Here is a 22,164-nt window from a genome sequence, read left to right as displayed (position 1 = left end):
TTTCAGCAGTTTTGTCTTCAGTTCAAATAGGAACCATGAAATGTACAAAAAAATAATTTATAAACAAAGCAGAAATGACTGCTAGGAACCCTAAGAAATGGTTTATGGTGCAGCTTAAAGTTTTGTGCAAAGGTGTGGCGTGATTTTATGCATGCAGGAAAGATACTGTTCACATTTGATTTTACCTTAACTAGTTCACTTTTTCTGAATTAAAAGTTACTGTCTGAGATATCCAGAAACAATTGTATTGCACTACTGAATTTGATGCTTGGTTTGTAGAAAAATGGTTTAGTCTACTGTGACCAATTGCCTATTATAATAAAGCTTATTATTAATGGAGTATACTCTTATATCCTTATTTTTTCCTTCTTGGAAGATAGCAGAGTTCAGCATCCAATAAACATGTAAATTGCATTTTTCTTTTCACACAGGACAGATTTCAACTTCTGAACCAGCAGTCAACAAAGATTCCCCCAGCTGCTAGGAAAAAAAAAAAAAAGTAAGTATTTGTGAAGAAAAGCATAATAAGATCAGAGGGAAGCCTGTCATAAAAATGCACATTGCATAATACATGATGGATCAGTTCTATTATTTAACTTTTGCATAGATATAACAATACAGAGATATGCTAACCATCATAGTCAGCATTAATTTACAGTGGGAAAAATAATTAGAATCTCACTTTTTCTGAAGAATGGAGTGAAAATGTAAACAATGCTTCCCTCCAGGCAAGTGCTTTATCAACTTGACAGGTGCATTTGAATTTCCATGGGTGGGGGACATAATAGGTTATTTATGTGTCATTTTAATAGAAAGGCCCAACCATCAAGATGGACAGGAGACTTTATCAGTACTGCTGTTTGCAACTAATCCACCAATTTAATACCCCATGAAAATACCTGCAACAAAACCTGGACATTTTTCTTTTCCACTCCATTATAGGCAAATCAATATGGGTGCTATTCATCTCAAATCTTTGGCTCAGCAGGTGCCCACTACACGGAGCTCCTCGCAACACTGGTGCACTGGCACAGCCACATAAACAGAGACACTTTGACTTCTGGTGCCATCAGTGACTCCACAATAGGATCACAAGAGTGCACTGGGATCACTAGTTTGCCCCTAGAAGTAAGCAACAAGAAAATCTTTTTTCTAGGGCTCTTTTTGTTCTTATTTTTATTTGGTTTTGAGAAGAAAAAATCCAGGACTTTTTTTTTAAGTTTCTGATTACAATAATTTTATCTGAAGTAGCCACTCACTAATTTTCATAAACAGTATATTCCTGGCTGGAGAATAGCCACAAGCCAGAAAAACATTGTACATCTCCTAGCTGTAAAGTGTTTCTTTACACAAATTTGCCATGAAAAAGAAAGATGTCAAAATGTGTACTCCAGTCACACCTTCTTGTGCATTAGCTCTGATAAATGCTGCCTTTTTTTGTTCTGGCTAGGGCTGTGACATTGAGTGACGCATAGACCCAGTGTGACCCAGGGTAAATTTGGTATCCATGCTGCAATCTCTTCCTTCTCTTTCTTCCTTAATACTGTCATCTGTGTGAGCACAGGGTCCCCCTGCACTTATCCACACAGTTACTGCTGCCACATTTTTAACCACAGCATATACTGACAGCCCTGGGGTGTGTGTGTGTGTGTGTGTGTGTGTGTGTGTGTGTGTGTGTGTGTGTGTGTGTGTGTGTGTGTGTGTGTGTGTGTGTGTGTGTGTGTGTGTGTGGGCACACAGTCAGAGTCAGCCTGATCCACACCAGAAAATAAAGTATTTTCCATTAAGGAATTCTTAAAAAACCCAACCATTTTTGAGAGCTGAAGGTTTCCGTTATTGCAAGTCCATCATTCTCTGTGTGCAAAAATCCAGCTTGCAGATTCATGACCCACCAAGGTCTGCATGGACTGGAAGACAGTCCCCAGGGAGCTTGAAAAGGTTTGAAATAGATCTAAGGAGGACAGAGGTAATGAGATCATCCACCATTCCCATGTCCACTCAGAAGTGTGCTCTAGCTCTGTAGAGATAATTCTTGTATAGCTAAGGCAGGTACAGCTCCAGAGATGTTTCAAGTATGTAACTGGAAGTATTGTTACACACCCTGGGTAATTCCTCAGACTAGCTACTCCTGAAACTTTTTGCAAAAGCAAGCAATTCATAAGGACATAAACTTGATTAAAACCAGACCTGGGACATTTCCTATGCTCAGTCTTTCAGTCTGCAAAGCTCATGAATCCCTGTGGTTAATTAGGAAATATTACTCATAGTAAAATCCAGTTATAATAAAATGTATTTTGCCGGAACATAGCATCCTAATAAGTTTCAGAAATAGTCATTCCCCCATTTTCCTCCCACAGCTTCTAGTTTGGTGACCATGTTTTCTGGTAGGAGGACAATGCCACTTGTCCCACTTGCAGAGAAGGACTGCATACTTTCCTCTCTCCTGGGGGTCACTGAGGCACTTACAGCAGCAAGGCTGGAGGCCAGATGAAATCCCCTGGGAGCAGTGTCAAGCAGTGCTTGCACTGGGACAAGGGAAGGGAGCCCTGGGAAGGGCACAGCATAGGAGGGCATAATTTGAGCCCTCAGTCCACAAGAGGGGGAGGTAATAATCTCTTTCCTGCATGGAAGCACCTTATAGTTCACTCATATATTACCACAAGAGGTATATTACAAGTTACAAATGGTAAAGTGGGGAAAAGAAACCCAAATAAATTAAGTTAGTCTCAACTGATATATTAAAAGGCAGGTAAGTCTGAGTAGAAGACCATAATAGCAAAGAGACCAAACTACAGGATGCTGGGCTGGCAAACCAAACAGATCTGGGAGTCTAAATTTTAACAAAGTTTTATACCAGAATCTATCTTTTGCTCTGCTTGGATAGCAACTCCTTCCACAAATCATGTAAAGAATGCAAGCAGTTCACCATCCTCATTACATCAGTCAGTGGACACTGATCAGGAAGATGACTGTTTACTCCCTAATGATTTTGCTTCAGTTCTGATTGCTTAATATAGCACAGGTTTCTTATCCACTCACAGAACTAATGAAAGATGTTCTTATTTTATACTAGATTTTTGCTACACAAAGAAGAGATAAAAAAAGGTGAACATTGAAAATTACTTTGCTCTGAGTAAAGCTGACTGAGCATAAGCTACCTGGAATACAAAAAATAGCATCTATTGCAGACATATTTACTTTCAAAAGGGAAAATTTTGAGAAAACTATTTGTAAAATTAACAATAGATCTTTAAAAATATAGATCTGATGTCTTTTCACCATTTGTTGTAAGTAATATGTCTCTTCCAGTAAGATTTGTATCACATTGCATAAATAATTTCAGTAGAAAATATACTGTATCATAATTTAGATAATACACTGAAGTAATTTCATATTTCATTAAAAAATATGTTTTCTGCTTTGCATGTGTGCTTGATTCACTGCATCTCTGGTGCTTTTATGGTGATGTAGCTACTTTGATCAAGTAAAATTAGAGTAAGGGACAGCAGCACAGGAATGTATCACACTCATACATTTCATATTATTTAACTGTAACCAGAACATTTCCACATTGTCAAAGAAAAACATATCAATCCACAGCATGATAAGCATAGAAAAAAATCAATCAAACTAGTGCATTATTTGAGAAGAAAAGGAGCAAGTGTACCCAAGAGTAGTGTAATGCCTTCTGAAGTTGGCAGAGTTAACAAAAACTTGGCTAACATTTTTCAAGGATCGAGAGCACCAAGAGCTTTTTTTCTGGGTACTGAAATTAGTTTAGATTGATTTAACTGTCCACCCCAGTTTTATGGTACATGTAGAAGTGTGAGTTTCCCATCAGAACACCATTTCTCAGCTCTTTGCTGGTTTCTTTTCTCATTACATGGGATGGGGATCTCTTGTGGGAAGGAGTGAACCCCATTCAAAGTAAATCAGAATATACTCAACATAACCCTTACTCCCAGCACATTTTGGTGGTTTGGTTTTAGAGAAATACTTCCAAAAGGCTGTTTACTTCCAAAGTCTTAGCACATAGAAAGTGAAGATGCTCCATCTTTTTCTCAAGTTAAAATTTATTTTGAGAAAAAATGAGAAAAATATTTTGAGATCTTTTCTGGGAGTTAATCTGGAAAAGGCATATTATGAAAAGGTATTTTCTTTCATATTAAGGGCACATTTCCCATCATTGCAAGAGGATCACCAGTCCTGCTTGATTCTGCTCTTATTTAAGCAGTTTCTAGCCAACTGTAACTTGGATTTCTAGTTAAGATTACAGATTACAGATCAGGCTATGTTAGTATGCAGTCACCCATGAAAAGCACTCTTCTGTTTGCCCAGACTATCTGCTTTCTTGAAGCAGGACCAGCTTCAGGCATAACTAAAGCAGGCAGGTGCCTGGGACATGAGGTTGTCTTCTCCATCTCTTTTGCCTGCAGCAGTGCCCCAGCAGCCAGACTGATGCCTGCTGCTGCAGCCAGGGAAGATCCTCATCTGGGCTGCTCCTCTGGAGACAGCAAGACCAAAGGTAGCTTGAGAGTCTCCATCATAACTGTGATGCAGCAGCCAAAACCACCCTGACCCTGTGGTAGCAGCATCCCATTTTACCTGTGCTGCAAAGAAACCTTGAATTTGAGATGCTGTGGACAAGGACTGATGACAATGGGATTTGTTCTTCTGGATTTAGCTAAAAGCAGCCAAGTGCTGTAGTGTCCTGTCTGGCAAAAGCCATTCCAATAGAATGCTAATTTGACTCCCAGAATCAGATCGAGTGTGGCCCCTTGGAACTCGAGCTATCTTAATCACTAAAGTGTGATCTTTATTAACTAATTTCAGAATCCCGTTTCTATTTCCTGGGATAACACTAGTATTTGTGAAAAAAATGACCTCTCCAACTTCCAGCATGAATGGATTTCTATAGACAATAATTCATTGAAATAGAATGGCTGGAAAAACTACTTTAATCTTCTCTGCCTTAAGATGTTGCAGTTCCATTTTCTAGACTTGTGTTTTCCTCACAGTTTGTTCATATCTCACAGATATATTAGCATGTAATATATAACTCTTTACTGATCCATTTGTCCACCTGTAACTCTTGGAGACAGTTCTATCTATTTCCCTTCAAAGCTTTCATCTGCACATTAGTATCTTCTGCTTTTTTCTACTCGGAAAGATGACAGAAGAAAAACCATAGAATTACAGAATCATGGAACTGTTTGGGTTGGAAGAGACCTTAAAGACTATCTAGTTTCAGACCCTTGCTGTGGGCAGGCACACCTTCCACCAGACCAGGTTTCTTAAAGCCCCATCCAACCCAGCCCTGAAGAGCTCCAGTGATGAGGCATCCACAACTTCCCTGGACAGCCTGTGCCAGTGACTTACCACTCTCACAGTAAAGAATTTCCACCTAAAATGCTCTCAGAATAACAGATAGCATCCAAGGTAGAAGCAACCCAATTAGGTTCTGGTGCACCATGCAACCTCATGTTCTCACATTCTTCTTGTTGGTTTGGGAATTTCAAGAGCAACTGCTTATAGAGTCAGCCAATATGTGGCAAGAAAAAAAGTAACCAGAATAAGCATTGGGTATTGTTAGAGTCCAGCTAGTCCAGGTCTCAGGCAGGAGGGAAGATGTGCAATGGGTTGAACCTCAAAGATGTTGTACAAGAAACTAGACCCAAACTAAGAGTTATGTTATACAGCAGGAGGGTTTCAGGTGACCTGGAAAACTACAACTGTAGAGCAGAGAAAGATGCCTAAACTCAGATGTTTTGAGATCATTATTATCTTTAATGGTTTAAGTTTATTATTGCCAAAAATCCATGGGGAAAAAAAAAAAGAACATTCTTTCATGACTAACTTCAACGCTGTTTTTATTCCACTTCTATACTGGTTACATATGAAGAAAAAAAAAGGTACATACCATAAATTTACTACATATTTTATAGAGAGTTTAGGCAGCATTAGATGCTCAGCTACCAAACAAATTACTTGATCTTTGTATCTTGTTCAGATAAAGGATTTAGGAGTGGCAAAGAATAAGGAAAAAGCAATTGAAGTGGTATGAACAAACTATGTTGATTTAGAAACCAAGCCAAATAAAAACCATTACAATAGAGTTTCAAAAAGTTATGTTTGCAATTTAAAATACCCATAGGGCAGATCTGACTTACATGACCAACACTTAATGTGTAGTACGTGATAAGATGACACATGCAGTTTTGAAACTTGGCAGTAATTCAGAAAAAGAACACTTTACTGGCCATTAACAATTTCTGAGCAATGTATACATTTTTTATATATGTCTGTAGTTGAGTTCCTGAGTGATTACAGTTATAACAGTGTCTTCTCATATAATCTTAGGACACCAGAAGCTGCATGGCAAAATGAAAGTAAGGATTAATAAATGACCTCCCTCCTTGTTTATGCTAACAGTTCACTAAATTCACATCCAGCATTTCCTTTCTCCTATTAAATGCAAATGAAGAGAAGCTGCCACAGATCTACAGGGGTACAAATGATACAAGAACCAGGATTGCACTTTAGTGAAGGGCCTTGAAGGAGGATGTGTGTGTGTGAGAGAGAGAGCAGGGAGGAGAAGCAGTGTGAGCATTATACTGAAATATTTTAGCATGCTTTAATGCACCTAAATAATCTCACACAGGGAACTCAAGCTAAAATAGTAGGCAACAATGAGCAACCATAGTTTAACACTGGCAAAGTTTAAATAACATATCAAGATTCAGAGTTGTTGGGTTTTATGGTTTTGTTTGTGGAGGGTTTTTTTTTTTTGGAATGCATGTGTATTTTTCAATGGAGCTGGTACTGACTTGCAGCTGTTTGATATTAGAGTCAAGACCTACTAGCCTTCAAACCTCACATTAGAAACAGACCTTTGGCCAAGTTGTGTCTTCGTTCAGACCTTGGCAACCCTGCTTACATCAGTGGAGGTAATTTGACCTCTCATTTGAATAACGCGGTGCCGTGATGTGGTTCTGGTTTGTATTTTCTGTGATTGTTTCAGTCTAAATGCAACAACTCCCAGGATTGTGTGCGAGATGAAAATGCCTTCCAGAGGTAACAGCGGCACAGATACAGGAATCATTCGTTTGTCCAATCTGACAAATCATGTGGCAGGCACAGGTCACAGCACCTTGCCAGTCTGGCAACAAACGTACCTGCTAGGGCCTGTCCTTGCGCTGAAAGGATCAGAAAGGGTGCTGTGGGTGATGGCAAAGCAGCAGAAACCCAGAGCACAGGGATCAGCTTCCTGGCACAAGTGAATGTATTTGTCTTTTGAATGAAGAAATGCCCCTTCTCTCTCTTCCCCTCTGTCTTCCTAGACACAGCCGAGTTCTAGAATAAGCAAAATTCAGCCCAGACTAGAGAAAAAACCTTTCAGTTGAAAGAACTGCATTAGAACAGGATTAATGTAAATATGTAAATATGCTTCAGCAATCCACTCAAGACATATCCTGGTTGATTGTATCATTATTTCTCTGAATTTAGGGAAGTTACGAAAAGGGTTGTTTGTGCTCTGAAACAGCTTTTGCTCCCTTATGAAAGAAAAAGAAAATGGAGAATTAGAATCCTTCAGGAAATAAGAAAAAGTCTTTGACCTTTGGTAACTTTCAACATCACATGCTTAATACAGATATGAAAAACAAAACATTACGGGGTTGCAAACATGAAAAAATACTGTCAGCTCTATGTTTATTTTTTTTGGTTTGTTTATTCCGTGAAACATCTCCTTGCTCAATTGCAGTGATAATGATTCTCCAAAAATGTCTGGGCTGAGAATCTGCATCCTAAGCTTTTAAGTTAGAATCTCTGCCTGGCTGCACATCAGTCAGGAAAACAAACAAGAAACTCTAGTCATGATGATGCCACATCCCCACAAAACCAGAATGAACGTATTTGAACAGCAGCATCTTTGCCTTATTCAAGAATTTTCATTAGGTTCCATTTAAACTGTTCAACCTTTCTTGTGCAGGCAGAAGAGAGGTTTGTTCCATGAAACTTAAGAAAAACAAAGCAAAACAATCTTTTAAAGCCAAAACACTTAGCTTAATCCATCTCTAGATCCTATTACAAATTCTACAAATGGCAATAAGTAACCTTTACTGACCCAAGATGAGGCAATATATGGCAGACCAAGCAGAGTTCCTCCATGGTTAGCCTAAAGGGCACTGTCAGGTTTGAAAATCATAAATCTCTGTCTCTTTGTACACTGCTCAGGCCTTTTCACACAGCTCTGGCATGCATTTATGCCCAAGCTAGAGCTTTGTCGAGGTGTCAGAGCATATATGAAAGTCAGACCCCAAACCCTTACCACAGACACCATTACTTGCACCATCACCTGTGCAAAAACAAAGGTGTTTTTATTTTCTGGAAAATTTGACTCACTTATTTTCATGGTGTTTTGCATTCAGCTTGACAATAAATAAAAATTCAACAGGCATTTATAGTAATTAATAATGATAGAAATATTGCCTCACTCCTGATTGCTTACCCTCTGCTATATCCCAGCGTTCGGAGTGTAAACAGTGCAGAACAATTTTGTGTTTACTAAAAGATTCCAGTATTTTGTTTTGGTTTTGAGGCTTTTTGTTTGTTATTTGCCATTTTTGGTGGTTTTCTCCCTCTTTGTTCCCTCAAAAGCTCATTCCATTTGCTTTTATTTTTCATCACAGGGTACTCATTTGGAAGCTATCTAAAGGGTTGATTTCAAGTATTTAGTACCACATACAAATAAATTAACACCAATGAGACATTGAAATCAATGTAAAATCTGCTTTTGTAATGTCTAAAAGCTGTTTATAGCTTCTCAAGATGGATGTATATGAGTGACATCAATACTGGTTGGCATGCATGCTTTTCAGAGTGTAAGCAAGAGGAAATTGAGGGTAAAGACTCAAAACCAGTCATAATCCATTGTCATATCATTCTCACTCATGCACATATGTTTATACTTCTAGTTGCTAAAACTGATCAAGAAAATATTTTGTATACTTTACTATTGCTGGTCCTCCTTTCTTTTAGTCTCTCTGTACAACATCTAACTGCATGCCTTGAGTTTCTTTGCAAGCACCTTCACAGTCCAGGGCTCTCCAGCCATTCTGTGTAGAGGGAGCCATGGTCCCTGACCCAGCACAGCTAAGGATCTCCATCCTTAGATGAAGAGTAATGAAAAGTGATGAAAAGGGGGCATTTCAACCTGCTAGGAAGGTCTGCAATAGGTTTCTGCTCTCCCCATGCAGGCTAAAGCATGTTCTCAGTCACTGGCTGGACATCTGGTCAGTTTAAAGACATCACAAAAACTTGCAGTGTTTTTCAGATGAGCATTATATCTGTGCCACTGTGGGTGCTCAACATACTTCAGCTATTTGATTGTACATCTGTTTTCCTTGAAGAATGCATCTCAAATCCTAAAATTGTCCTCCTCTGGACACCCATGCTGAGCTGGCACCACCACAGTGGTCAGGACTCTCTTGTTCAGGTACAGAGCCAAAAAGGTTATCCTGGCCCCTACTTTTCACAGAGGTGGGGGACCAAGGGATGGCAGAAATAGTCAGGCAAACACAAGGAAGCCATGGTACCAAGCAAGAAGACTCTGGGTTGGCCAGTCATGTCCTGGGGAGCATAAGGCACAGCATGGCCAGTCAAGGGAGAGGATTGTCCAGCTCTGCTCTGCCCTGAGGTGTCCTCACCTCAAGTGCTGTGTGCACTTTCAGGCTCTGCAATACTAGAAGGATATTGAGCTCTTAAAGAGCATCCAAAGGAGGGTGAGGAAGATGATGAAGAGCCTTGAGGGGAAGCCATATGAGGGGCGGCTGAGGTCACTTGGTCTCTTCAGAAGAAGACTGAGGGGAGACGTCATTTTGGTCTACAATTTCCTTATGAGGGGAAGAGGAGGGGCAGACACTGATCACTCTGGTGATCAGTTACAGGACCTGAAGGAATAGCCTGAAGTTGTGCCAGGAAGATTTAGGCCAGATATTAGAAAAAGGCCCTTCATCCAAAGGATGGTTAGGCTCCCCAGGAAAGTGGTCATAGCACTATGCCTGACAGAATTTAAGAAGATTTCAGACAGTGCTCTTGGGCACATGGTGTGATTCCTGGGGCTGTTCTGTGCAGGGTCAGAAGCTGGACTCGATGATCCTTGTGGATCACTTCCAAATCAGCATATTCTTTGCTTTGATGATTCTGTGAAGTTTGGAGAAGAAGAAGACAATAATGGATGGGGCTATGACAGAAAGGGCAGAGATTTCAAGAAGGCACTTTAAACGTCGGACATCCCAGACCTTTTCCCATTCCAAAGTTCTTTTTCTCTGCCACTGGAGCAAGCAATTTGGTGTTGTGGACACCACAGACTCAGCTATTCTGGAAGGGGGATGCTGACAGTACCAAGCAATAGAAGATCACCCCATTGGGGAGGGCAATGTGGCTGAACCGGGCTGTGCGCAAATACATTGCTCCAATCCCGGCACTGCTGTTTGAAGGGAGGAGTGACCCACAGAGGTCTGGTGTGTGCTGATGGAGGTTCTGACTCCCTCATCCTGTGCAAGGGCCTGATGAAATATGCAGGGCTTGTGTCAGTGTCACACTTAGCTACTGAGCCAAAGGCACCCACAGATATCTGTAGCCCTGATGGCCTGCATACACCCAATTGGTGCTGCCCAGACTTAAGCATGAAGTGGGACAACTTGCTGATAAAATATTTCCCATCAGTCCCAAATACTAACAATTACCTGAACCCCACAAACACCACTTGAAAAGACACTAGTTTGCAAACAGCAAATTAACTAACATCCTCCAAGTTGTTATTCAAGCTGCAGTACACGCTGCTTCAAACAATGCCATTTATAAAGCGATAATGAAAGGAACTAGTCTGTAAACCTTTCCCTAGTAGCAGGAGGGCTTAGGCTCCCAGGTTCACAAGCCTTCAGTATATTTGAAGCCCATCAGACTTCAGCAAAGAGGAAATAATCAAGGAAAAGAGAAGAGTAATCCTAAAAACTTAACAAGGCACGATCATGTATGGCTTTTTTCTCTGCGTATATTGACTTTGAAAGAGACAGAAACCAGCTTTCTACCTTTAGTACCTTATTTCCCACTTGTTAAATGGCAATGCATAGCCCAAGTCTGCTTCATAAGGCTAAAATAAGCATCCTTCTTTGTGAACTAGTGAAGAGTAAGGATCCAGTTGGCAGGCTTGCTCTCTCAGGCAAGACTCATTAATACAAAAGGGGGTTTATCCGAGAAAAGTCTAAATTACGAGTTCTAAAAGGGTAATCTCAGCTGCAAAAGAAAACAAGGCTGGGGAGGTTTTTATGCTGTGACTGAGCTTAAGCTTCAAGCCTGCAGGCTAGTGCTACTCAGAGTGTTTCTGATGGGATAATTTTCTATGCAAAAAGACTGATTCATTGAAGAATTACTCATGTCATGGCCAACGTGCCAATTTCAATGGCCGTTCATCTGACAGGCGCAACAACCCCTTCTGAAATGTTTTAAATGACCAGGTGCAATTTTCCTATTTTTAAATAACCTTTCATGGTTACTCTAGCCAGACAAATGCCCTGCAAAACCAGATGAGCTGCTCCCACTGCTGTAGCCCAGGCAAGGTTCAGGAGGAACACAGCTCCCTAAGGCACTGCCTAGCTTTGCCCTTTCCCTTTTCCTCTCTCATTTTGAGGAAACAGGAATTCAGTCCTAGTGCCTGATGGTAGCACTGAAATGTTATATCAATATGCTGATTCTAGTGTCACTGGGTAAGTAATGCACTTTAGGTCTATAATCAGGGAGCGTGATGTGCAAATAAGTCCCTGCCCCCAACCAGTGGAAGAGATAAACACCTCGGAACTGTCGAGGCAATCCTTGTGTTAGGAACAGTGAGAAGTATTCAAAGCCAGCAGGAGAGAAGGAAGGCCCCAGGATTCATGTGGAAAGTAGATTGTCTGAACAGTGCCCTTTTCGATCAAGGTGGAGTGAGGCTCAAAGTTTGGCAGCTTCTAACTTTGTCATGCTCTGATGAAGACGGAGCCAACCCTTTCTCTTGATCATCCCTAGACATTCCTCTCTAGAACCGTAGTGTTTGATTCCAAAAATATGGATTTTTAGAAGGCCATTCTGTTTTTGACAAAACTAAGTTTCAAAACAATAAATCCATATAACCTGCTGTATACTTACATGTCACCTGAAAGGCATGATTATTCCTTTCTGGCCACCCAACCTGTCAGACTTTCCATTAATATTAATACACAAACTCTTACAAATGCAACTCCCATTTAACTGTTTAGCCTAATATTTTGAAAGATGAAAAGAACAGCTTTCAAAATACAGGAAAAAATCCAGAGCACGCGACCACATTTCACAGGTCAGTGGCTGGGATAGCAGGAGCTGCTGAAGGAGAGCTGAAGGAACAAACTTGCTCAGGGGCATTTTAGCACTCTTGTGATACGATACCCGTTATTCATCAGCATGCAACAATCCCCTCTCCAGATGAAAAACACTACAGATCATGTTCCTAATAAAACAGTCAATTTGCCTCCTTCTCTTTTTTGTTGTTGGAAGGAATTCCTTACAACCTCACCTCCCTGGGGCATGTCTTCCTCTCCCCGTTTGTCGATCAGGAGAAAACAAGGCTCTGTTCAACAACAAAGTCTCGCTGGCTGGCCGCAGAGACGCTCATACCAGGTTTCAGACAGACCCAGGAAATTACTGTTGGTTTAGATGCCCTGATTATTGCTAAGATAGGAAAAATGATGTAAATGGGAAGCTTGGTGAGAGCACATTTCTGCCCTGACAAACATGTCAGGGTGAAAATCGTGACCCCTTCAGGAAACTTCAGCCTATAAGCTCTGGACAGTGCTTTCAGGCTTCAGCCGAGGAAGTCTAACCCATCCCCTATTTCTAAGCTTCAAAGGGTAGCTGTTTCAAATCAACAGCTGGGGTTTGTAGCTCACTGAGACCAGAAGTTTTAGCATATCTATAGCAGGAAGGACAGGTATCCTTGCTGAGTCCTATGACCTACCTTCACTCTGCCTGTACTTGGTTTTAGCTCTGACGAAGCTCACCTGTAGGCTCAGGCACAGTTTACTTTTCCTTCTGAGGTCAGGTTAAGACAGAAAACAGAATGGACCCACCCCATTCAGTGGGCAAGGAGATTTTGCTCTGCCCTGTGCAAGTGTCTTCAGCAGTCTCTGCTGTCAGTGTGTGGAATTTTACCTTTAAATATCATTAGTTCCCAGAATACTTAAAGGTCATTACTAGAAAGCAAGCTACTGAGGCTTCAGTTTTGTAACATTGTTTAAGTGTTCTCTAGTGCTTTTAAAGTAATTCAGTCTTTGTCAGCAGCCTTACGTGTGACAATTGCAAAATGGTAGCAAATTTCATTTCCTTTAAAAGAAGAAAAAAAAGAGCCTGATCTGCAAGAACATGTCGCAGTTACATACACAGTTGGCACATGAACTCCATGCTTTCACATATGCAGGCTCACAACCACATGGTAATTTAGATTCTACCTTGGTTAAGAATTTCACTTACCCCTAACATGACTAAATCAATGGGCATCAACAGTACCCTGCTCAAGCTCAGAGGATGTCTGATGCCAGAGTTGTAATAAGATTAATTACATCTTAAATAGAGAATTTAGTAAAGACTGAGATGTTTTAAAACATCCACATCCTTGGTAAAAGGAAATTTGTTTAACACCAGGGAGTATAAATCAGAATTTTTTAAGCAAGTACTAGTTTTTAAACAGCTACACACACCCATAATGGACAACAACACAATAACTTTTCCATAATGTGAGTTTCTTCTTAAGCCCCATATGTTAGCGATTACATTGTGTCCTTAAATCATCAGGGTTGATATTTCATGTAACATTTTTACTTACTGTTGTAATGTTGAATGTTCTCATTACTCAGATCTATTGCTTTTTTTTTTTCAGAATCCTGCTAAGTTACTGTTCCTGAGATGTTGTATATGCCAAATGAGTTACCTGTATGAAATACTGCGAGAGAACAAACGAGTGCGGGGAGTAACCTTGTTTACAGCACTAATGTAACCTTGTTTGCAGCACTACCCGACAACCACAGGAGAGACCTATTGGCTAATTCTGTCTTGTGCAAAAAATGAAGAGTCAGCTGATTTTTGTTACAAAGAGTAGGAATCACCATTGTTAAATAAGTGACTGTCCTGGGGGTTTTCAGAACTGCTCACATCATACTTCAACCTACCAAGGGGAGGAGGGAGTCATTGTATGAATTACTCCTGCAATATTTCATGAGCTAGTAAATTTTCTATGGAAATTATCCAGCTTGATGAAAATGTCTGTATTTCAAACCTCACAAGAGTCTGATTTAGAAGAGAAATAGTGCTCGTTTACTGCAGCTTCATTGAAGACAAAGATGGAGAGAACCTGAAGTGTTGAAATGTTAACGTTCCAAGAAAACTAATTATCATATTTTCACTTGCAAACTTCAAGCCTGATGCTAATTAATCTCTGTGGAAAGGCTGTGTATGAATCAAATTATAATGTAAGTCAGATTATACGGGATGAGATGTATAACATACCCTGCCACCGAGGAGAAACAAAATGGATTGCTTGCACAGAAATGACAAAAAACCCAAAGAGCTTGCTCTTCATTAGTGCACCGATCTGTACCAGCCGGCTGATGACAGATTCACCCCAACGGAGTGTTGCAAACCACCTTGGATTTTCAAAAGTTTGCCTGTGGTCACAAATTATCTAGATGCAAGGAGAAAAAACTATTTGACTGAGCAAACCTTGATGTGGCACTTGCAGAGTTCTGTTGTGAAAACATCTTGAGGGCAATCAAGTGCCATTAGCACATGTCAATGAGGCTTCCCATGAATTACTACAAAAATTACAGTTAAGTGTACTCCTCCTCCATCACTGTCCAACATCTCTGACAAAAGAGTTTGGATGTCTGTTGAAGTATTAGAGAAATTAACACCTTTCTGCCAGTGTATAATCAGAAGGATGTCAGCAGACAATTAGTTTGGTTCATCTTCACTAACGCCTTTATATAATTAATTTATTGATTTTAGGATTAAAATGATTTGTTACCTTTTACTCTGGAAATACTATATTGTGCATATAATGGGGGTAGTAAAGGAGACTTGAATAAATCAGCTCTCATTTGAAAGGGAAGCAAAATACAAACTGAAAGGGGAAATAAAATACATGTTTTCTAAACACAAGATAATGTATACTACCTCTCTAAGTAAATTCCATGGAGTCTGACTAAATCATTTTGTTTTCAATTTATAGACTTACCATGAGCATGCCAACCAAAAAAAAGAAATGCTGTAAGTAACTCGTAGTAGTTGCATCCACATAGCTTGCTTTTATTTTTATCTGTTTTAATCTATTAACTTTTTCTCATGCAACTTTCAGATTCAGAGAAGCTTTAATAGATGTGGGGGGGTTTAATCCCCATTCTCTCCTTTTTTTTAGTTATTTTTCTCTTTAAGATGGGATACAACATGGAATCAAGCAAGTGCTGTGCAGTGTTACTCTAACAGCTCAGTTTCTAATGCTGTTTCCATTGGTTTACTTGTTGATTATATCTGTTCTACCATTGTTGTAATTTATTACAAGGCCTCTTTTTGTGCGCACATCTGTTTAAGCAGTTCCGCTCATTAGACCTATCCACACAGGCAAAAGAAGGTTTTGCTTTACCTAGACTGTATTACCTTGCTTTCCAAAGCTTGCACTTGCGCACTTTCTGACGAAGTACTAATCAACAGTTGTGAGGTTTTGTATATTTGGCTATTCCAGATGTTTCCAAGCATCTGCATTTCCCCCCCTTTCTTTTCACCCACCACTCCTTGTTGACTAAATACTCTAAAGGAATAGAGAGCAAAGTGTTTCAGAACCATATGGCCATTTTAATCCTACACAGTTCAAAGCCTTGTCTTTTCATACAGAAATCATTTTGGTTTAAACCTAAGAGGCAAGAGAGTGCTACCCTCTTTTCTGACCTTACATTTTGCTCTGTTTTCTGTAGCAACCCATTACTGGGCTGAGCCTTCCCTCTGCTCATCTCTGACTTTCAATCTCCATTTAATATTTTAAAAAAATACAGACCCTGCCTTAAATAATTTATCCCAAATGAGAATCTGACCTTATACACATAGATCACAAAGAATTTCAGTAAGACATGGCCCTGTTTCCTCCCCTCCCCTTTGCTTACACAGACAGATGGAAATTCTGGCCCTAATAAAGTCAGTGCAAGTTTTGCTGTTGACTGCAAGGGGTCGAGGTTCTCCTCCTGCAATTTCTGTAGCAGACAGGTGATTACAAGTCACCTTAACATGCTGAGCTACATTGTTCTGCACTAGCAGGGTACTTTGCTTGTACTGGCTGTAAGAACTGTGCATTACCCCAGATCAACACAGTGATTTATTCATACTGGCATGTAAGAAATTAAATTCTATACTACTGCTAATTTTTCTAGATAGGCTCACAATCAGCTTTGCTATTGCTTTTTATGCTACTCTTACAGCATAGAAGTTTTGATTCTTCATACGATCTAAATTGTGGGAGACGTCTTAGTGAGAGCTCCAGTTAGCAGCTCCAAAAATTTCTGCAGTATGGGTCAAGGTTAGGACAAAGAAATCTAAATGTAAACTTGCAAAATGCTAGATTTCTAAAAGAACACTGAAAGTAGTTTGGGGAAAGGAAACCACAGATCAAAATTATAAGACCTTATGAGCAGCAGGTTGAGTGATGTCAGCCATTTGCTATTTCTAAAACACATAATACAGTGTACATGAGATATATTTATATATAAGGTATAACCCAAAGTAAAAAAAAAAAGTTTGGAAACAGAAGAGTGAATGAGTAAAAAAGAAATTTACATTTTGTATACTTCTGCTTTCTCAACATGTCTTCCTGTCTGCATTTGCAGATCAATGGTATCTTAATCAGCAATTTGAGAAGAGTTCTTCTACAGAACCATGACTATAGCTATCATGTACAGCTGTACTTTCCAATCAACTTCTCTTATCTTGCATTTCTCTCAGTTTCTTTCTATTTTCTTTGGCGTGATTCTGTCTTCTGCACAAATTCCTGAACCACTTCTGTTTCTTTTCTCCTATTACTACGTTGTGCTTTCTGACTTTTCCTTCAGGCCCCCACAATCTGTACTACAGTATTATCCCTTCCAGCGCATTTCCTCAATAATTTTTTTACTTCAAGTCAAAATACCCCTGCAACTTTTTACCTGTCTTTTGGAAACTGGTCTTCCTGAAAGGCGACAGCAAAATTTCTGTTTGTGTTCATGTGAAAAATTCACCCTACAACTCCAAAAAGATCAAATTTAAGATGATCAGATCTGTTAGTCACAAAAACAGGCTGGTGTTCTTGTTCAGAATTTGGCCTGGTCTCACCATTTTTTTCATCGAAAAAAGTCTAGAAATCACATTCAGTGTAGTGCTAAACCTTCAAACAGAAAATATACCAATTATGATGCCAGTATATTTTTCAGCCTTTTTTGATCTACACTACAGTCAACTTAGACAAGAGGTTCTGGAGACCATGAATCTGGGATTTTGAATTAGAGCAAAGCTGGGGATTCTACATTTTCTCTTTCCAGTATCCAAGAGCAAGAAAGCAACGTACCTATTTCCATTTCTCACTATATACTTACTATGTGCCACCCTGTGTAGAGCTGGCCTTCAGATTACTTCGATTTTTGCCCTTCCCTTCTCTTTATCCATCACCCTATATGTGCAAGCGATCTCCAAACTGCAGTGCTGGAACAGGACCAGGACCATAACAAGAGGCAAATTGCATCAACCTCAGGTGTGGTACCGCCTGCCTTCATCAGCCTCCACCAGCCTCCAGCAGCTTTGCTGCAGCACAGACTGGAGGTTCATGAAGCCTCCTCCAAGACAAAATCAAAATTAACCCCCTTGTGATAAATGAGTTAAAATACTTGCTCTCCAGCAGCCCTTGCAATGCTGCCATATCCAACATCAGTTTCCTCTCCTGCCAGTGTTGATTCTACTAGCAAGGGCAGAATTTTGCCCTCAACTATTCACAAGTAATTAATGCATTATTGAACAGGAATAAATAGATAGCAATTAAATAACAAGTATTAATGACTTATTTATTAACATATTAATAGTTGGCCTGAGAGTAATAAATGCAAATTAGTGTAAAGTGGTACCAAAAATTGTGTCGATAATAGGCCCTGAAGTAATCTTGTGTGTTCAAGATAATTACAAATATATTTTCCTTTCAAAAATCTACTGCCGGGTAATTTTTTATGGTTTGCTATAATATCATTTTAAAATTAGAAAATTAGCCCTAGTCTCATTAAAATAATTTTGCAGTGCATCAGGCTTTATTTCAAATGTAAGTTTCACATTATCTTCTTGCCTACAGACCTTGAATTTTTTTTTTTCCAGAAAACCTTCTCATGTGCCAATATTTTGGGCCTGTGCTTGGTGTGTAGTTTTGTTTCAGCTTACTACTTGCACAACTTTTCTCACCGTTAATATTACTACATAAAAAGTCCCACTACAAGCAGGGCTGATACTTTGAGGGCTAAGTCCAGTAACAACCTCTAAGGGCCATCTTTTTTCCTTTTTATTCTTGTTAATAGCAATTGACCTGACAAATAGTTCAGAGGCTTTAGACGTGACCAAACTGATGCACACCTAACAACCAGATCACAACAGAACCCACTTAAAAGACCATCTCTGGTCAGCTGTTTTACTAGAAATACTTCCCCCCTCTTTTTTTTTTTATAATTCTTATTTGTTTAGACAGAAGAAAACCCCACATCATACCTTGGCTGTAAACTATTACTTAATATTGGAAAAGCAATTACTCAGTGAGGACAGAAAGACATTGCCACTTTTTATCAGTTCTAGAAAGAAAAGGAAATTCTTGGCTAAAATCCAGGGTCCTGCCCTCATCACCGATTTGCTAACAATAGCAGATTAAAATATTCCAGTCTGCCACTGGTCCTGATTTTACCCCTTCTAGAATCTGACACACATTTACCACTAGACTGCCTCTAATAAAAGATCAGCAAATAATTCAGCTCTGCCTCCATGTTTGTAACAGGAATGGAGGAATGGGGGCCCAGGCTTCCTCCTAGCACTGGTGCACAAGCACATGTTTGTTTCTAGAAATGTTTCTGCCTGCCTCTGTAGGTGGCATTTTTACTTCTTTGCAGCTTTTCTCGTTAAAGGCATTGTAAATGGCTTTTTCCAGAATAATCAGGGGCCTTTCTGAGAGGTACAAGGCTATGGTGGCTTTGCCTGCACAGTGCCTTCCCAGCCACTCCGTGAATGCGATTGTGGCCGTGTAATCTGTGTACCTGGAAATATAATTCGTTTTGTTGCTAATGAAGGTCCTACGGCACAAATTTATTAAAGGTATACTTTTCCGTGGGATAATAATTGGGTCGATAATATTAAACTCATAGGCTCATTATTTAATTGCAAGGGCAGATTATGAATACAGCTTCTAAAATGTATTTTAATGAAAAACACTACATCCTGACCTAATCATATCAACCTTATGCTATCTAATTAAGGATGCAAAAAATCATTAGAGTTGCAAAATATTAGTTCCAGCTCCATCAGGCTGTTAGCTGCCCCTTCATGAATATATATATTTTTTTACTCTATGATAAATAGTTAATGAGGTAAAAATGACAAAATTTGCATGTAGGCAAATTAGTTTAATAGACTGATGTCTTTCTGGTCTACAGAAAGTGACCTTTTTCCTATCAAAAGAAAGACTGAAAATACTTTGAAATGATGGCATGGATGTCATTCCACAAATGACAAATCGCTCCTCTGAACAATATAAAAATTATAAAATGCAATAACCTTAAATTCTCATCATATTGTAAATGTGTCCTCTGCTGCTGCATTTATCAATTTAATAAAAGGAAATTAAGCATATTATAAAATACCCATTTATGGGGCAATTTTTAATCCAGCGAATAAAAATGTGAAGCACATGGTTAATAGCAAGAAAATATTGCAAAAATGTGGACCTATTTTTTCCAGAAGGTTTGACTGACTATTTACTTGAATGACCTCCATTTAAAATATATTTTTTATATGGAGTGATGTAAGATATGGCAGTCTCATGCTTCCCTTTATAAAAATTGTTCACAGTTAATTTCGTATTTTATTTAAAAATTAACACATTAATAATGCACGCAATAAGACCTAGTGATGTGTCTTCCATACTGATTACTTTGTACAATTAGACATACAAAAAGAAAGGGACAAGATAAATACCTTATGCAAATCTATGGCAGAAAAAAGGGTCTTTCAGTATCTGCAATGCCTAGGAGCATAAAAAGACCTGCAAATACAGCTCCCACTCTTGCAGGGAGTTGCTCCATGTGGAGAACATATTTGCGAATGGAGCAAGTTTTTATTGTAAAACTAGATTTGTAAAGAACTAACAGCATTTCCTTTGATGGTTCCTTTTGCATCAAAATAATACCAAAAAAAAAGAAAAAGGGATGAGATGGGGAAGGTTTGATTTTTGAAGACTGGTTCTTTTTCCACAGTATTTGTGTTTTGTACTGATAATTCAGGACCTTTGAACACTAGTCTCTGCTCACAAATTTTCCCCATTGTGAGGCAGATCCTGTGACCACTGAAGTAGATGGTGGAGATCATCTCTAGACATGCCAGTGAGGCAAATTCCTGTGCTCTTTCTACATTGCTCATATCTTCTTACATCATATAGTCTGCACCAGTGTTTCCCCCAGAGAATAGAAATGTTTTACACTGTCGCAGCCCAGCTTTTGGTTAGGGATGATGTCAAGGAAAAGGCATGAAATTCATGCAGATGTAGACAGAATAGGAACCAGAAACAGAATAGGAACCAGAAACAGAATAGGAACCAGAAACTTAAGGGTTTAGTAAAGACAAAATTGTGCATCACTTTGCTTTGTTGAATGAAATGTGTGCTGCTCCCTGTGAGGCATTGGGATTCTTCTCTCTGTTCCAACTGCACCCTCTGAGGTGCTGGATCCAGCTGAGGCTGGGTTCATTTTAAAGGATCTCAGACTAAAATTTCACATTTCAGTGTAGTCTTTCATGCATGCTAGGCTGCATACTGGGAGTAAAACTAGGCACTTACACGTTTCTATAGCTATGGGTCATGCCTTTCAATGTTCTATCCCTTGAGTTATGCCTCAGTGTTGCAGTGGACAACCCACTCAGGTTTCCTCCATTCAGGTACAGACTAACTGTATACAGAGAAGTAATTTTTCTTTCCATTTATTTCCATTTGTCTTTACCCCCACACTTCCTCCTTTCCTCTGACCCTTCTTTTTTTTGTTTTGGTTTTTTTTTTTTTTTTTTGTTGTTGTTGTTGTTGTTGTTGTTTTTGTTTTTCTTTTTTGTTCACCTTATCTAGTCCTTTCTGTTCTGCTGCAAGAAATTATATGCTGGAAATATCATTAGAAATTTATTCAGTACTTAAAAATGCAGTTGTTTGCAGTTTCTTCATCTGCCACTTTTTCCAAATGCCATTGGTGTTCCTGCAATGCAAAATTTGGTCCACTACATGTATTCTTTGTTTGACCTTACTTAATTTGTAACAAAGATAATAGAAAACAATTGTCAGTCGTAATACTTTGACTTTTTGCAAAAAGTTTTGAAGTGAAAAAAAAAAAAAGTTATTTTACTTACTGGGAAAGACAAAATAAGTACTATATCTGCAAAAAGAGGGAATGTCTGAGGCAGGTGGTTGTGGAAGCCCGTTTACTCATTCAAACCTTTTCCCTCCCCTCTGCTGAAATTCCATGTGCTGCTCTGCACTTTTCCACAAAAAATCAGCTTACTGAGTATCTGCTTTTTCATTCAGTTTTTCCTTTCAGGGTCCAAACTGTCATCACAGGAAAAATAAACATGGAAAATAATTACAGCTGTGGCAGATGTTTATAACAGTGACAACTGAGGCTATATATTTATATAAACTGCTGATCTTTCAGAGGTAGTTATAGAGATTTGAAAAACCTGCAGACCCTAATCTTAAGTCCCTTGTTCCAGAGGGTTAGAAAAGAAAAACAAAACAACTCATACAGGCTTAAGAGGACTAATTTCCTTCCTATCGGGGAATCTGTTCTTTTTTACATTGAAGCAGGA

At 39.2% G+C, this 22,164-nt stretch overlaps 1 protein-coding gene across 6 annotated transcripts in view; it reads right to left on the bottom strand.

Annotated features, from left to right (window-relative positions):
- LOC103815122 (uncharacterized) overlaps window positions 1-22,164 on the bottom strand; it is a 181,577-nt gene that overhangs the window by 21,681 nt on the left and 137,732 nt on the right. The window lies entirely within an intron of this gene.

The sequence above is a fragment of the Serinus canaria genome, chromosome 2, assembly GCF_022539315.1.
Source record: "Serinus canaria isolate serCan28SL12 chromosome 2, serCan2020, whole genome shotgun sequence".
Classification (NCBI taxonomy): domain Eukaryota; kingdom Metazoa; phylum Chordata; class Aves; order Passeriformes; family Fringillidae; genus Serinus; species Serinus canaria.
Note: the sequence above shows the minus strand (reverse complement) of the source record. Positions and strands in the feature narration are given on the sequence as shown.